This window comes from Panthera onca, chromosome A2 (assembly GCF_046562875.1).
Source record: "Panthera onca isolate mPanOnc1 chromosome A2, mPanOnc1 haplotype 2, whole genome shotgun sequence".
Classification (NCBI taxonomy): domain Eukaryota; kingdom Metazoa; phylum Chordata; class Mammalia; order Carnivora; family Felidae; genus Panthera; species Panthera onca.
In genome coordinates, this window is record NC_138340.1 from 41,915,553 (window position 1) to 41,928,089 (window position 12,537).

A 12,537-nucleotide genomic window follows, 5' to 3' on the forward strand; every position below is an offset into this window, starting at 1 on the left:
GAGAAAAAGCAGGCAATTAAGATTTATCAAGAGAATAACCACATATTACAGGGATAGTACATAACTTTTAAGTTAGTTAATATATTCAGAAATTGACAAAATGGAATATTTTGACAGAGAAGAGGAAAATTTGACAATGGGGAATTCTGTTACTTAAAATAACAAGTTAAGATGTTAGTAGTTGAGGGGCACCTGCGTGGCTCAGTTGGTTAAGTGTCAAACTTTAGCTCAGGACACTATATCATAGTTCATGGGTTCGAGCTCAGAACCTGGAACCTACTTTGGATTCTGTGTCTCCCTCTCTCTCTGTCCCTCCCCTACTTGCACTCGGTCTCTCTCTGTCTCTCAAAAATAAATAAATGTTAATTTTTTTTTTAAAACAGAAAAGACTCCTGTAGTTGAGAGGTTATTAAACTGAGTAATTGAGTTTAATCATCCGATTTAGTGTAGCTGAAGAAAGAATAAGTGAGTTAGAAGATAGATCAGAGAAAATGTCCAAACTCAGTTTGGAGCAAGGAGCTCCAAAAATATGGAGAATGTAATAGACAATTAAAATATGGTATAAACATCTAACAAATATTCAATTGAAGTCTTAGAATTAGAGAAGAGTTAATTAGGAAGAAGCAATCATTGCAAAGATTGTGACTGAGAATTATTAAAAACTAATTAGAGAATTCAAGGCTGAGATTTGAGAAGTTCTGTAAAACTCATAGAATCAAAATAAATATACTGAGGTATGTTATAGTAAAATTATTGAAAACAAAAGATAAATAATAAATCTTAAAAGCAATCAGAGGTCTACAGATTCATTCAATCCTAGTCAAAATCTCAGAAGGTTTTTTTGAGGGAAACTTATGAATTGTTCTAAAATTAAAATGGAATTAACAAAGGGAGTTTTAAAATGAACAAAATGGAAAAACATTCTTTTAAATTCGTAATTCTTTTAAAACTGCAATAAAGCTACATTAAGACTATATTATGGGTATAAGGAATGACAAATCAGTAGAACCAAACAGAGTCTAAATATAGATGTAGATACAGATATAAATTATATAGTCAACTTATTTTCAGCCAAGGTGCTAACTTAAAACCATTCAAAAGAAGTCTCTTTAAACAGATAGTGCTGGATCAATTCTATATGACACTCCACACACCAACGTTAAACTAATTCAAGATGTATCAAAGGCTTAAATATAAAATCTACCACCATAAATCTTCTAGAGGAAAAGATAGGAAATTGTCTTTGTCACCTTGAGTAGGCAAAGATTTATTAAACAAAAAAACCCACCAGTCATTATAAAAATTGATAATTTGAGCTATATCAATATTAAAGAGAAAACTTCTATCAAAAGAAATCATTAAGAAAATGAATATAGAAGCCACACACTACAAATATTTATATGCATAAATCTGACAAATGGCTTTTATCTAAAATATATAAAGAATTCCACAAATCAATCTTATGAAGACAAATAATCCAATAAAAAGGGTAAAACTTTTGAAAAAACACTTTGCAAAAGATGATATAAGAATGACAGTGTTATTTAAGCTCTCAACCTTGCTGCTGTTGTATTGCCAAGATGTTGCTTTCTAACAAGCAGACTCTGGACAAGCTGGACATAGAGGGGAAGTGGGTCATCATGAGAATGGACTTCAATATACCTGTGAAGAACAATCAGATAACAAACAACCAGAGAATCAAGGGTGCCATCTCAAACATCAAATTCTGCTTGGACAATGGAGCCAAGTCACTTGTTCTTATGAGCCATCTGGGCTGGTCTGATGGTTTGTCCATGCCTGACAAATACTCTTTGGAGCCAGTTGCTATAGAATTCAAATCTCTGCTGAGCTGAGATTTTGTTCTTGAAGGACTGTATGAGCCTGGAAATGGAGAAAGCTTGTGCTGATCCTTCTTCTGGGTCTGTCATCTTGCTGCAGAACCTTCCCTTTCATGTGAAGGACTAAGGGAAGGCAAAAGATATTTCTGGGAACAAGGCTAAAGCTGAGCCAGCCAAAATAGAAGCCTTCTGAGTTTCACTTTCCAAGCTAGGGGATGTCTATGTCAATGATGCTTTTGGCACTGGTCACCAAGCCCACAGTTGAATGGTGGGATTTAGTCTGCCACAGAATGCTGGAAATTTCTTGATGAAGAAGAAACTGAACTACTTTACCAAGGCCTTGGAGAGCCCAGCAACCCTTCCCTGCCATCCTGGGTGGACCTAAAGTTACAGACAAGACCCAATGGATCAATAATATGGTGAACAAAGTCAAGGAGATGTTTATTGGTGTTGGAATGGCTTTTACCTTCCTTAAGGTGCTCAACGACATGGACAATGGCACGTTTCTACTTTGATGATGAGGGAGCCAAGATCATCAAAGACCTGATGTCCAAAGCTGGGAAGAACAGTGTGAAGATTACCTTGCATGTTGGCTTTGTCACTGCTGACAAGTTTGATGAGAATGCTAGGACTAGCCAAGCACGGTGACCTCTGGCATACTTGCTGGCTGAATGGGCTTGGAAGGTGGTCCTGAGAGGCAGTTGCTGGGGCTAAGCAGATTGTGTGCAGTGGACCTCTGGGTGTATTCGAATGGGAAGCTTTTGCCCAAGGAATCAAAGCCCTTATGGACAAAGTGTTGAAAGCCACTTCCAGGGGCTGCATCACCATTGTAGAGACACTGCCACTTGCTGTGCCAAATGGACACAGAGGATAAAGTCAGCCATGTTTAGTACTTTTCTGGCTATTGATTCCTGTGTGCAGCCCCTAAGTCAACTTAGCAGTTACTGTGTCTCCCTTCGGCAGTAGCTAAAATCTTCCCCGTGTCAGGATTCACCTAGTGGCAGAAAGATGCAGTGTCGAAAACTCTTAAACAGTTGCACAGCATCTCAACTGCTCTTTTACCACACCCTGGTCTTGCCTGCATGCTTCAATAACCCCTTGAATTTCTTAGTGACTAAAGCATTGTGCATTCTAGAGGGCATATGTTTATATTGTGCCTGTTAAAAGAAAATGAGTTGTGTTAGCTTCTCTTTTTGAAGTAGCTTATTATGATTAGTTTTGTCATTGTTTCATTATTCAGGATCGAAATAAGATGAAATCCCAGTTATAGGTAGTGAGGGAGACAAAGTTGTTAATGTATTAAATAAATAATAAATGTTTTTCAAAAATGACCAATAAGCACAAATGTGTAAAAAAAAAAAGGCTGTATACTAATCATCAGAGAAATACTAGTGAAAACCACAATGATATATCAGCTGTAATTCAATTTAAAAAATTAAGAAAAAACACAATTACAAACCATTTTACACCTGCTAGAATGGAAAACAATTAAGAGAAATAAGAATACTTGTTGGTAAGGATGTAGAACAATTAACTTTCATAAATGCTGATGGGAATATAAAATTATACAAATACATGTTTTGCAGTTTCTTATACAGTTAAACAGACATTTTATCCCACAGCCCAGGAACTCCATTTTAGGCATTTACACAAGATAAATAAAAACACATGTCCAATAAAAATATTTATAAAATTGTTTTTTACAGCCTCATCAAATAGCCCCTAATTTGAAACAACTCAGATGCTCATGCCCAGGAGAATGGAATAAACACCTTGTAGTATACTCATACAGTGGACTATTTCTTGACAATAAAAAGGAAATGAACAGTACTGATACAATCCATGTCATAATGAATCTTATAGATGCAGTGTTAAACACACAATTTTGAACAAAAGAAACCATGCATAGATGATTATATTCTGTAGGATTTCATTTATTTGAAATCCAAGAAGAGGACTACTGTGATAGAAATTAGAACAGTAATACTTTAGGTGGGGGAGCATGGGATTGAATGGAAAAGGCAAGAGAGTGATTTTGGGGTGATAGAAATGTATTTAGGGTATTTCACTTTGGATAGTAGTACCCAATTCTGGATAGTAGTTACATGGGTGAATGGATAGTAGTTACATGGGTGAATAAACTTATCAAAGCCCATCAAACTGAACATTTGATACCTGTATGTTTTATTGCATGTATATTATATGTTAGTAAAAAAAAAAAGGAACCTAATGAGATGTCATTAATGTAAAAATGGCTAAAATTAAGAAAAAAACAAATAAACATGCTCATCTTAAATACTGAGGGAGTTATGGACCCATGGGAACAGCCAAGCAGTGCAAGTAGTAAGGTAAATTGGTACAACTAGTCTGGAAACTTAAAGGGAAAGGTGCACAAAGCTTTGGCCCAGAAATTCCACTCCTGGATATATTAAAAAAAGAAGAGTGGAAAAGGCTGGTCAAGGCAGTTTATAACAGTATTACTTTAATATTAAAATTTGTATGGTATATACCCATCCAGCAGTGAAAACTACATTGTATGTAACAATAGGCAAAAAAAAAAAAAAAAAAAAAAAAAAATCTCAAAACCATTATATTTTGTAAATTAAACTCAAAAAGAAAGAACACATACCGCGTGAGTCTATGTATATAAGTGTCAAAAATAATTGTAAATTGCTCTGCATTTTTCTGTTTGCATGTTTTATTTCAGTTTTAGCAAGTGAATTATGAACGTCAGAAGGGAGAGCCTAGGCTGTGATGTGGGTTTGGAGTAAAGAGGAGGAGGAGAGATCAACAAGAAGCAATGATTTTACGTTTAGTCTCCATTTCCACTAACAGAAAAAAACACAAGTATCTCTTTCATACCTTTGTTCAGTTTTGTTCTTCATTGGTTTTTACTGTATTCATACCAGAATAAAGTCAGAAATCTTAAGGCCGTTGAAATATTTGTTGTTCTTCTCTCCCATCTGCACTCTGAAATACCCTTTTTACAGTTCACCAGTGTCATATTACCTTATTATCTTGCTGAATATTTTATGCATAGGCACTTCTTTCTATATTTGCTTTCACAACTTCTTGGGTTTTCCATTGACTCCTAAATGCTAGCTTTCTGGTGAGGCTAATACTTTTTGCCAAGTCCGTTAGACCCTTTCAGCTTTTATAAAAGTATGCTGACCTTTAATGATTGCACTGCTGAGTAGCATGATTAACGTATATATTTTTGAAACTGGGACATAAACAGACCGTAAAAGAAGTAATAATTTAAGTAGATTATTAATCTGTTTTATTTATGCATATTATTTCCTCATAAAAAACACTATAGCCTCAAATTATTGTTGAAACCCAATTTTATTCTCTGGCATCATCTAGTAATTCCAGTGTGAATAATTGCCTTGTAATAAACAAATTACCTGATTAAGAGGATGGAATAATTAGATATATACATCATTCCATGCATCTTTCTCCTCTAAGTCCAGTATTTCAACAATGCCAATAATACAGCTTTCTGAAAAGTCAAAGCTTTTCCTTTTATAAGATACTTCCATGGATACATTCTGTTTGGGGAAAATAATTTCAGTCTTAAGTATGTGCCTTTACAGACAAATGCAAATGTGATCAGCAAACAAATGTAAAATTTGTTTATAGAAAATAAAGCAGCTATAATTTAATTAGTACCTTCCATAGTATGGTGCTAAATAGACAGTTTTCATGTATTATTTTAAATTGAGTGTAATATTCCAGTATAAATCTCTATATTATCTCCATATTCTATTCCCTTTTGCAGATGAGGAGACAGTAGCAGGGAGATAAAATGACTTGAACAAAACACACATGACTGTTAAGATTCCCACCATTGCTGTTCATAGCTTTTCATAGATGATAATGACTTATTCCAGGGTTTGGCCACCTCAGGACCCACAGGTTCATCTTTAGAGACTGGGGCCATAAGTGGCTCAGTAGTAGCTGCAAAGTTCTGAGCTGGTATCTATGGTAGAGAATTTGTTAATAAGTCAAAAATATGAAATAAATATTAACATATCAAACCCTCTGGCTCATGACAGAGATAATATCAATGGGGATATATTTTTGCTGGGATATTTTAGCTTCAGTCCTACATGAAACTGTAGATCTCCCATTTTGCTAAATCATTCCTAGCCTCAGACATAGTGGTCAAGTACATGAAAAGCTTGTCTTCCATGTCTGCTCACTTCCCTTTTGAAATGCTCCTCCCATCATAGCCCACCACCCTCTCCTTTCAGTGTGCCTGGTCACTCTGCATTCCATTCAGACCTACGGACTCTTCTTCCTCTTCCCTCCTCACATATCAACATTTTCCTGTCAAGTAGCACATGTCTTTAAAATTCTGATATAAACATATCAGAGTTTATTATTTTTTGATCACTAAAAAAAAAGTACCTTGTATCTGTGCCTATTCTACACGTGACATCTCTAAGCAGCTTACACAGAAAGTGACTTAGGTAACTCAAGCAACACCAGTTCTTTCTTTAGAGAGCACTTCACTCTTGGACTCAAATGATGGTATTTGGGATTCATCTTTCCAGTCTCCTAGCTCTGCTGTCTGTGCTGACTTCATTGTCAGACAGAGTCTGCCTTTCTGGAGCCAGTATGCCTATCTTTCCAGGCTTACCTGGGAGCAGCTGGGCATTTTCAGTGGAAGGAGGATACATCTTTTCTAGGAGTTGTAGAGAAAAAGACCTGGGGACCTTGACTCCAACTGGTTTGTTAGGCATGTACTGACTCCTGGAACAGATAACCACCTCTTGGTGACAAGGTCTTCACCTTGGATGAATGTTTGATAGGGAAAAAGCATACAGTGAACACACGCAATGTATTTTCAAACAAGCTTTAAGACAGTCATATCAAAATGTATGTAACCATAGAGTTAGTGGAAGGCTTTCCATTTGCATTTCAGGAGTTCAAGTATGTAGAATTGGCATTCCAGAAGGGGAATTTACAGATATGAAGGCTCTTTTGGGAGTATATGGACTCTGGGGCATGGGGGGAGGGGCAACTGCCCCCTTTAAGTGGAACAGCCTGGAGCAGTGAATGAGTTGTCCTTCAGTATGATCTTAACTCAAGAGTTCTGATTTTCTCACTCACATTGCAATCCTATTTTCCTTGTCAACAGTTTTCCTGTGCTGATTTAAAAATATTCTAAGGGTTGTTGTTTGTTTTGCTTCTTGGTAGCCATATGGTCTCTTTACAACCAGAAATGTGTTCTTTCTTTGAGAGGGATATATTCTGTCCTGGCTTGGGGTGAATATTTCTTGTGTGTGTTCACATTCATGTCTTCACTCAAGAATTTGTTGAAAATCTGAAAAATCTAAAGCTTGTGTGGCCACAGTGACACATTATGGTGCACAATGAAACATGACTCGTTTATTTAAATAGCACAAGTGAAATATATCCAGCATTTCTAATGCCCGACCATTGGAAATATTTCTCAGTGGTATACCCTAATGTCTAATAGGTCACTGGCATGTAACTTCTAGAAATTTGATCAGGGATTCCATGTGCAGTCTAGACTTGAGGATAAAGGATCAAGACAAGAATTTCACATCCAATATACCTTCTTTCCATCCAATCAAATAAGATTGGAGTTACCAGTCTGTGTATAGAAAACCCAAGCATTAGCCCTAGAATTTAATTCAGAATCAAGGAAAATACAATATGCTGTAATGTTAAGCAAATACCCTCCTTACCTGAAGTGGGTCATCCAGAGCCCAAGCTGCTAAAGAAGAACAGATGAAATGCAATAATTCCAAGTACAGACCAATGAAGGCCAAGTGCCTAGTTAATCTTTCAAAGGACATGTGGGTAAGCAAAGTCCCTCAGTAGCCACATGATGCTGTGAATACCTATTAAGGGTTGAACATGTCTAATTCATATATGACTGTAGGGTCATCATGATTTAGTGGGAAGGAAACAAGACATGGTTTGTAGAAACCAATGAAAGGGAAACCATTACAGAAGGTTTTAAGGTTTAGAAGGTTTCAAGGAACTTTTAGAAAAGAAAGTTCATGTCATAGCTCCTAAATGACAGCATCCTAAAGAGCACAAATGAAAAGATTCCACCTCATTAACTCCTTTTTTAAGGGCAGAATAACACCAGAATTTAAAGGAGTAAAAGCAGGAGAGGACCCTCCAGGCATCCAGGTGAACTCTCAATTGTTCAGAAGCAGCTGGCCTGGTAAGCAGTTCATTACCTCATTTTCAAAGTGTGGTTTGAGGTGTGATATCATGTTCTTTTTATAGCATTAGAAATTCAGTCTGTATTCATAAACTATTAGCTTCCTTCCCTATGATTTAGAAAAGAGGCAAAAAATTGGTGTTTTTGGAGTTTCTCTTTAAAATTCAAGACCTCCGGGGCACCTGGGTGGCTCAGTCGGTTAAGCGTCCAACTTCAGCTCAGGTCACCATCTCGCGGTCTGTGAGTTCGAGCCCCTCGTCAGGCTCTGGGCTGATGGCTCAGACCCTGGAGCCTGCTTCCAATTCTGTGTCTTCCTCTCTCTCTGCCCCTCCCCCGTTCATGCTCTGTCTCTCTCTGTCCCAAAAATAAATAAACGTTAAAAGAAAAAATTTAAAATTCAAGACCTCCTTGCAACACGTATGCAATTCTAGAACAGAGCTTGCCAACCTTTTTCTTCAAAAAACTGCATAATAAATATTTTCGACCCCTGAGGGCAGAAGGTCCCTCGGAGCAGCTGTTAAACTCTGCCATTGTAGTGCAAAGTCATAGGCAATATGTAAATCAGTGATCATGGCTGTGTTCCAATAAAACTTTATTTACAAAAACAGGTAGCAGGCTGGTTTGACCCATAGGCCACCATTTGTCAACCTTGTTATAGAAAATCATTTAGCTCAGAGTTGTGCCATTGTGCTAACTCAATGACTAGCTGTAGAAGTTGGTGGTTATGGGTGATATGAACAGTCAATTTTCAAATGACTGGTTAGTGGTGTCCCAGTATCCTGAGCTGCATGGCTTGAAATAATTCGGAATATCACTAGTAACTGATATAACTAGTATTTCTGAAATGAAAGTTGCAGATGGTTTTCAGAGGTTTACATATTCTGATTGTTAATAACTCTTTTGTGTGCATTGAATTCTGTTGAATTCTGATTATGTATATGTGTATACACACACACACACATATATATGTATATACATATGCACATATTTTCTGAAAATTATTTTTCGACCATGTACTTTGGAAGTAAGGTAACTGAATTATTTAAAACAGCATGATACTGATGATGTCACACATCCATTTTGGACATTATTAATAAACCATATTCGATTGTACTCTTGTTCTTACAAAAAAAATCTTTCTTTTTTGAAGCCACACTGTGAAGTTATTTTACTCAAAACTTGCATTTTTTTTTTTTTTACTTTCTGAAAATAAGATATCAAATTTGTTCTCAGAAAAATAGCATATAGCTAAGACTCCTATGATCATGAACTGGGAAATGAGATAAACCCATATTGTATTTTAGCTCTGCCTCCTACGAGTTTTTGGGATTCTGTGCAAGTGACATAAGTTTTTTGAGCTTCTATTTCTTCATCTGTGTGTAAGATGAATTAGGAAATGTGTGTAAAGCATTTGGCACAATTTGGGGCATATAAGGAATGCTCAGTAATTTACAACTACAGGCATACCTCCTTGTATTGTGCTTCACTTTTTTGTGCTTTGTAGATACTGCATTTCTTACACATTGAATGTTTGTGCCAACCCTGCAACAAGCTAGTCTCTTGGCACCATTTTCCAATAGCATTTGCTCACTCTATGCCTACATGTCATATTATGGTAATTATTTCAATATTTCAAACTTTTACCAATTTTCACTATATTTGTCATCTGTGATAAATGATCTTTGGTGTCACTGTTGTGATTGTTTGGGGCACCATGAACCACCTCTGTATGAAATGGCAAATTGATAAAAATGTTGTATGTGTTCTGACTGCTCCACCAACCAGCGCTTACCCCATCTCTCTCCCTCTCCCTAGGCATCCATATTGTCTGAGACACAACAATATTGAAATTAGGTCAGTTAATAATGCTACAGTGGCCTCTAACTGTTCAGGTGAAAGGAAGAATCACACATCTCTCACTTTAAATCAAAAGGTAGAAATGACTAAGCTTAGTGATGAATGAATGTCGAAAGCTGAGATAGGCCAAAAGCTAGCCAAGTTGTGAATGCAAAGGAAAAGTTCTTGAAAGAAATTTAAAATGTTCATTCCAGGGGCACCTGGGTGGCTCAGTCATTTGGGCGTCCAACTTCGGCTCAGGTCATGACCTCATGGTTCATGGATTTGAGCCTTGCATCAGGCTCTATGCTGACAGCTCTGTGCTTCAGATTCTGTGTCTCCCTCTCTGTCTCTGTCCCTCCCCTGTTTGTACTCTCTGTCTCTCTCTCTCAAAAGTTAATAAACATTTAAAAATATGTTCACTCCAGTGAACACCCAAATGATAAGAAAGCAAAACAGCCTTTTTGCTGATATGGAGAAAGTTTATGGTTTGGTTAGAAGATCAAACCATCCACAAGGTTGCCTTAAGCCAAAGTTTAATCCAGAGCAAGGCCCTAATTCTCTTCAGTTCTCTGAAGGTTGAGAGAGGTGAGGAAGTAACAGGAGAAAAGCTTGACTCTAGGAGAGGTTGGTTCTTGAGGTTGAAAGAAAGAAGCCATCTTTATGACTTTAAAGTACAAGTGAAACAGCAAGTACTGATGTAGAAGCTGAAGCAAGTTCTCTAGAAGATCTAGCTGAGATAATTAATGAAGGTGGCTACACTAAAGAACAGAAGTTCAATGTAGACAAAATAACCTTCTATTGAAAGAAGATGCCATCTAGGACTTTTGTGGGTAGATAGGACTAGGACTAGAAGATGCCATCTAGGACTTTTGTGGGTAGGAGAAGTCAGTGCCTGGCTTCAAAGTTTCAAAAGACAAGCTGACTCCCTGGTTAGGAGATAATGCAAATGAAGCCAATGCTCATTTACCCATCTGAAAATCCTAAGGCCCTTAAGAACTATGCAAAGCCTCCTCTGCCTGTGCTCTATAAATGGAACAACAAAGCCTGGATGATAGCACATCTATTTACCAGATGGTTTACTGACTATTTTAAGTGCAGTGTTAAGACCTACTGCTCAGAAAAAAAGATGCCTTTCAAATTATTACTGCTCACTGACAATGCACCTGGCCACCCAAGAGCTCTGATGTATGATGGAATTTATGTTGTTTTCATACCTGCCAACACAGCATCCATTCTGGAACCCATGAGTCGAGAAGTCATTTCAAATTTCAAGTCGTATTATTTAAGAAATACATTTTGTAAGGCTGTAGGTGCCATAGAGAGTGATTTTTCTGATAGATTTGGACAAAGTAAATTGAAAACCTTCTGGAAAGGATTCACCATTCTGGATAGAATTAAGAGCATCCATGATTCATGAGAAGAGGTGTAAATAACAACATGGACAGGAGTTTGGAAGTTGTTTCCAACCCTCATGGATGACTTTGAGGGATTTGGGACTTCAGTGGAGGAAGTAACTGCAGAAGTGGTGGAAATAGCAAGAGCAGTAGAATTAGAAGTGGAGCCTGAAGATGGGATTGAATTGCTCTCATGATAAAATTTTAACCGATGAGGAGTTGCTTCTTATAGATGAGCAAAGGAAATGGTTTCTTGAGAAGGAATCTACCCTTGGTGAAGACGCTGTGAAGCTTGTTGAAATGACAACAAAGAGTATTTCATAGTATGCATAGAATATTACATAAACTTCGCTGATAAAGCAGAGAGGGTTTGAGAGGTTTGACTTCAATTTCAAAAGAAGTTCTACTGTGGGTAAAATGCTATCAAACAGCATTGCATACTACGTAGAAATTGTGAAAGGGACAGTCAATCAATGCAGCAGAGTTTACTGTAGTCTTGTTATTAGAAATTGCCATAGCCACCCCAACATTCAGCAACCCCCATCCTGATTAGTCAGTGCTATCACATCAAGTAAAGACCTAGCAGCAAGAAGATTATGACTTGCTAAAAAATCAGATGATGGTTAGCATTCTTTAGCAATATTTTTAGTTAGGTTATGCACATTTTTTAACATAATGCTCTTGCTCACTTAATAGAATACAATATAGTGTAAACATTACTTTTATATGCACTGGGAAATCAAAAAAATATTTACCTTGCCTTATTGCCATATTTACTTTATTGCGGTGGTCTAGAACTGAACCCACAGTATTTCCAAGGTATGCCTGTATAATTATATTGTCTTTAGTCAGTTGGGGAAACAACTCACATATCATCATTTTTTTAATTAAACAAATTAATGTTTATTATTTTTGAGAGAGAGAGAAACAGCATGAGTGGGGGCGAGGCAGAGAGAGAGAGGGAGACACAGAATCCAAAGCAGGCTCCAAGCTCTGAGCTGTCAGCACAGAACCTGACACGGGTTTCCAGCCCATGAACTGTGAGATCATGACCTGAGCCAAAGTCAGACAGTCAACCGACTGAGCCACCCAGGCACCCCAGTCACATATCATTATTTTTCCAGTACTGTTAATATCTTTCTTGGTAAGACTGATGACTACTGTTTTTTGCTTGCCAGCTATCAATTCTCCATTCTTATGGTAAAATCCAGGTAGAATTTTTCTTGTGGTTTCTAGGTAACTAAGAGTGAATCTGCCC

At 37.1% G+C, this 12,537-nt stretch overlaps 1 pseudogene; it reads left to right on the forward strand.

Moving 5' to 3' along the window:
* Positions 1 to 1,580: 1,580 nt before the first annotated feature.
* LOC132674178 (phosphoglycerate kinase 1 pseudogene) lies at positions 1,581 to 2,728 on the forward strand (annotated as a pseudogene).
* The last annotated feature ends 9,809 nt before the right edge of the window (positions 2,729 to 12,537 follow it).